Source organism: Pinus tabuliformis, chromosome 8 (genome assembly GCF_031772625.1).
Source record: "Pinus tabuliformis cultivar Carrire ecotype Pingquan chromosome 8, CPIR1, whole genome shotgun sequence".
Lineage (NCBI taxonomy): Eukaryota > Viridiplantae > Streptophyta > Pinopsida > Pinales > Pinaceae > Pinus > Pinus tabuliformis.
In genome coordinates, this window is record NC_142294.1 from 1,253,372,386 (window position 1) to 1,253,378,607 (window position 6,222).

The window sequence follows — 6,222 nt, forward strand, 5'->3', positions numbered from 1 at the left end:
ATTATGAAATGGAATTTATATTTTTTTTTGGAAAATGCTGGCAACCTCCTGGAGGGAGGATCTCTAAAGAAAAGGAAACAGTTATGAAACTGAAAAGAAACTAACCCTTCACCCAGGAAAAGTCCTGGGAGGGAAAACCCTGGGCTGTGGTGACAGACAGGGGAAGAAATTCCAAGAAAGGAAAAGAAAGTAAAAGAGGGTTAAGTCTAGTGAGGATCAGATAACCCAAGCACTCAGGTGCTTGAGTCTTGTTGAGGGCTGCAGGCCTGCAAGGTAGCTCGGGGGGAGAATCCAACGTACTGATGGATCTCAAGGCTGGGTGGTTAAGAGCAAGTATGTAAAATGCAGGTGAACTTCTGGAGCATTAACTCTTGTAGCTAGTAGACCAGGTACGAGTTATTCACCAGATTCATATTTCTGTATCAGTATACTGAGTGTATAGGAAGAAAGTACAGTTAAATCTAAGTCTCTGTTGCTAACTAGATGTAAGGAATATATAATGTTAGAAACAGTTCCTATGAATACCTAGAACTGGTTATTAAGACAGAAAGAACAGAGACCATCTGCTGTATATCTTGCATGCTAACAGTAGGGAAATTGATGCATATTATCTATTTAGAAATGCTGCATAATAACAGTATAGAACCAATGTATGTTATCTGTATAGAAACAGGAGCATATTATCTATATACAAATTGTACCAGAGCCCGGAAAGACCCTAACGGTACGCAGAGTATTTAAGTGCATATTAGAAAGATGCATTACACTATATAACAGTAGTAGGATTCAAAGAAAACAACAGAACGGCAAGAGAATTATCGTGACTCTAAAGAAGACAAGAAACACGTTGAAATATTAATGTTGTTCATAGTATATAGTAAGACTGTAACAAAGAAATGTAAACAGACCCTGTGCTAAGGGTTTAAACTTCATTATGCTCGAAAACTAGTGTAAAAGAAATCACGGTGATACCGTTACCAATACCCAACCGGTGTAGAGCACAGGGAGTAGTGCCGTTAACATTGTAAGGGCGACACGATGTCACCTGGTAACCAAACCCCGCGGAGGGAACAGCCATACAACTGCCGTGGAATAGTCATGTATGACCAGTGAAGATACGACTGTTACCATAAAACCCTCAATGAAATAAACAATACTCTGTGAACAAAAGAATAACAGTAATCCCGTATAATCCATCGAGCATAAATGCATTCTTAAATCAAGATTATATGCGGGTAAAACAGGGCAGATTGCTAGTATAAACTATACCAAATGATAAACATATGCATTGTATTCAAAAAAAAACATATTAACATTATAATAGACAGAAACTCTGTTGGGTACGGTGACAGTATATTTATCCAAATGTCCAGAGAGCTGAAGAAGGTTCTCATCCTTCATAAATACATACAAAAACTTGAGAGTTCATATTAAACATTCTCGACAGTATGAGAAACAGTAAACGAGTGAATGTCTTGAATTCATTTGAAACATTTCGGTTCCGGCAGAGGGCCGTGAACCCTTAAACAAGTACACATGAAACCTGGGCATACTGCCAAACTGATATTTAACATAAGACTGTACAAATCAAAGAGGTCGCGGGTTCAGGCATGAGATGGCCGACCGCGACTTGAACCAGGGTTTGACCGAGTGATGGAACCCTGAAGCATTAAGAGAAAGACCGCCATGAGGAATTCCTCAGGCTGAGAAAATCATCATAAGACAAGCCGTATAACAATAACCCTCACCTATCAAGATTAAATCGCAGACTCTGCATCGAATCGTGATGGGGTAAATACCTGTGAGCACAGCGGTTACATAATCGCTCTTCGAGCGATAGAAGGACTCCGAAGCAAATACCTGCAAGCGGAAAAACATACAAGGTTAGCTCATGTCGATAGTAATCCAGAACGTAAGCAAAAGCACTGTATAAATATATCTATAAATCTATCAGTTGAGGAAAGACCTGTAGATGGCGGGCAATAGTCATCGGAGTACCTGGAATGGCGTTGCAAGACTTGATAGCTGGTGCATGAAGGGCTACCGAGCTGAGCAGTATGCGGCCCTCTCCCAAACAGATGCAAATGAACCCGAAAACAGTGACTCGGTGGTATATAAACCCACTAAACCCTGGAATGATTGTAAACCCTTGGATTTGAGCATGTAATCCTGGCCGTTCATCCGAATGGAGGCTTGGCACGCAAACCCCAGCGATTCTACCGAGACTTCACATGGCCTCTGCACGGTGCTAGCCACCTGGCAGGGGTAGGTGAAGACATTAAAACATTCGTTCACCACCTGGCACCGGGGTTTGGTCGGAATAGTGAATCCGATGAATGCCATCCATTGACTTAACCTTAATCGTATAGTCACCAATGATTCATATAATAATAGGTCAATACGTTATTGAGTTGAAAGTTATATATATGTTTAATCATAGCAGTATGTCCAGTACTTAGAAGTGAAGTATATATATACATGTGGATATTCCATGTCGAATATATGGATGGACATAAAGCATAGGTTTTGCAATCAATTTTTTTTTATTAGGTATAATTACCGTGGAGTCGTGACATAGAGATGTTGTAATGTCCAGCAAACATTTTGATCAAATCAAAAAAAAATGATGGTAATTATCAATAAAACATTTTGACATAGTCAAATTACATAAAACTAAAAATAAAATAAATAATTATAATTAATAATAAAACTAGCCTAGATGGGAAGTTAAGATGGATCTAGGTTGGTTATATATATTAATGGTCAAGTTGGTATTCAAGAGAGAAGGGTTAATATTTTATATTAATCGGGTTGTCTTTAGTGAGACTTTTGGAAGCTTTTCCTGTGGGTTTTTCCGGTTTAATTTACAAAAAAAAAAAAAAACCAATTTAAATAACACAAATCAAGATTTGAGAAGCTTTTCCAGTGAGTTTTTTCCGATTTAATTTCTCAAAAAAACCAGTCATCCAAAAAGTCACACTAAAGACAACTCCGAATTAAAATAACGTTACTAAGTTAAAGAAGTATAAAAATAGAGTAAATTAGAATTAGATTAAGAAAATGTAAAATAAATTAAGAAAAATTGGGGAAGAGGAAGGATTAAGGGTTGATAATTTATATTAAAAATTAAAATAACATTGTTACGTTAAAGAATTATAAAAATAGAGTAAATTAGAATTAGATTAAGAAAATATAAAATAAATTAAGAAAAATTGGGGGAAAAGAAAGATTAATAGTAATATATATATATATATATATTATTTTATTTTATTTTTTATTTTTATGTAATTTGATAAGTCAAAATGTTTAGATAATATATAACATAATAAATATAACATTATAATATATTTTCCATCTAAAATGTTTTTAGGAGCAATAAATACTTTGATGTTTATTGATATTTACTTATTTAATTTATATGGAAAGACTAATAATATAAAACTAATTATCTAATAATAATTAGAAAAAAAATAAATAAATAAACAAAATTAAACCATTTTCCTTCTTATAAATCTTTTTTTTAATTAACTTTGATTCAATCGTGTTTTTTAATAATAGTGATGTAGTTTTTAAAATAGTTTAAAAACTTCAGAGACAAAATTCCAATTTAAAGTTACACCAGAGTTGATTAATAATATTAAATTTAATTTAAATAATGAAAAATTTTGAAATGGCAATTATGTTTTCTAGCATGGATATTTTTAGAATTAAGAATTTGATGTTGAGAAAACTTTCTAGGAATAACACACAATTTACAAGAAGTTTTTATAACATTAAATAGTTATGTTATTTTTTAGTTTTATTTAAATTGATTAATTAAAATACCACAAAAAATAATTTATATGAAGTTTTTATCAACATCAAGTATTTATGTTTTTTTTCCCAGTTTTAATTAAATTGATTAATTAAAAGAAAAGTATCAAAGACATGTATCATATGAATGAGTTATAGTTTTTTAAGCATGTAGTATTAGAAAGACGTAATATTGGACCATGATATTGTGGCATGTGGTATTAATAAGTCATAATATTAAACCATAATATTATAACAAAACTTATTTACAAATTAAAAACTTAAAAATATACTTTAACATAACTATATTTGAGAACTTATTAAAATTAATATTTTAAAACTTATTAACCACTTAATTTATACTCAAACCGTTTTTTAACCGGGAAAAAAAAATGTTGACTTAACTATCAGATAATCAAGAAACAAAAACTTAGCCATAAAATAATTAGAAGTAAACTGTTAACCATCCAATAATCAGAATAATCATAAACCATGAAGGAGACAATTTGATTATATTTTAATAATAAACATTATCGGTACACTGAAGTTTGGTTCAGTATCAATATGCAGACAATATTGAACAAATCTGATCTTTTCCAATTCCGATTATTGAAACTAACATCATCCGTGTTTGGAAATAATTGATGAAAATTGAAACAAAGCCCTTCAATCCCTGCCATTATTCCTGCCTGGAACCAACGGAGAAGCTTGTAATGGTACTTGTACTTGTGGGTGTATAGTCGGCATTAATATCACCAGCAGGAGAGCTACTCCAGCTCTGAAGAGCATTTGGCGATGGACTTGGAGTGTACAAATTTCTCATTCCATAAAACTCGAGCAGTTGACTGCAGATATCTCCAAGTTGAGAAATAGATATATCGAACTCTAGCCGCCATGGGTTCTCTGTATCCGACGGCAACTTGACTCGGAGACACCTGGCTGCCAGATAGAAAGCCGCAGCAGCGACTCGGCGGGGTTCGAACTGGAGACACACCGTTGTCATCAATGCGTCATTCACAAAGTTCCAGGAAACCTATGCAAACTGAGAATGCCATTGTTCAGCATTGAACTTTTTGAGGGCAGAGATGAGGGATTTGTAAGGGTTTTCGATCTCGAGATCGAAGTTAAGCGTACGGAGAACAAAATGCTTGACCTTCAATAGTAATTGTTGCCTCTGCTGCAAAAATTTGGGATCTTTTATGAGTTTAGCAGTGGCCGAGTCTGCACTTTCATTGATGACTTCGTAGGAAAGCACAGTCAGAACATCAATTAATGTTCGTTGTGCCGCCGTGAGTTTGTTGGCGAGGAGCAGGCAGCTGGTTGCGATTGTGTATCTGTCATTGCGGCCGTGAGACTGGCAGAGATAGAATCGGTGGCAGAGGATGGTAGCTGTTGCAATGGTCACCTGGGGCAGCCCTAAATTCATGCCCAAGCGTTTGATGAAAGAGCAGTACGATTTCCTGAGGCGATTGTCTTTCTCTGCGTCGATTCCATCGATTTTGGAAGGGCTAGATCTGTCGATTTGGGATCTGGTGAAATACCATCCCGCCCCAGTTCGTCAGAGTCGGCGGGCATTTTTGTATGGTCGGGATTCGACACCGCGACGTGCAGGTGGATAATGAGATGCGATATAGAGGCAGGTATTGGTAGGTGGGAGAAGCGGTGGTTTATATAGGAGGGCAAGTGTAAGGACCTCATAGTCCAGGCAAGAGTGCGATGGACAAACTCCCCTTCACACGACGGTTGAGCGGTGGGCACAACCCAGGTAGGCGCGCACGACGGTGAGTGGGCGCCCTTGCACGACGGGCGGGTGCCCCGTGCACGATGGGCGGACACGTTCACCCAACGAGCCAACACTTGGTACGGTCACCCGACGAGTTGATGGTGTGGGCGCGGGCGTGCACGATGACCCGGAGGACGGTGCGACGAGCTGGTGCGGGTGCGGGCGGGCACGACGACCCGGCGGACAGCACGATGAGCTGGTGCGGGCACGGGCATGCACGACGACTCGGCGGACAGTGCGACGAGCTGGTGCGGGCGCAGGCGGGCACGACGAACCGGCGGACAACACGACGAGTTGGTGCGGGCGCAGACGGGCACGACGACCCGGTAGACAGTGCGGCGAGCTGTTGCAGGCGCAGGCGTGCACGATGACCCGACGGACAGGCGCAGCGAGCTGACAAGAGTGGACACAGCCACACGATGACCGGGCGACCCGTGGGCGACCCGGGCGGGCAACCCGTGGGCGACCCGTGCACGACGGGTGGGCGACCCGGGCGGGCGACCCGTGAACAATAAAACAACAATGCGACGAACAGTGCGACAACAATGCGACGATGATTGGGGAAGCACTTAACAAATAATGCGAAATGTAAAGGGAGGCCGAAGCCTTATACTTGGCGTAGGGGAGGCTTGCCATGGGCAAGGGCC

General features: G+C 39.0%; 1 pseudogene; it reads right to left on the bottom strand.

Moving 5' to 3' along the window:
- Positions 1–4,397: 4,397 nt before the first annotated feature.
- On the bottom strand, positions 4,398–5,329 carry LOC149239922 (cyclin-T1-3 pseudogene; annotated as a pseudogene).
- Between the last annotated feature and the right edge of the window lie 893 nt (positions 5,330–6,222).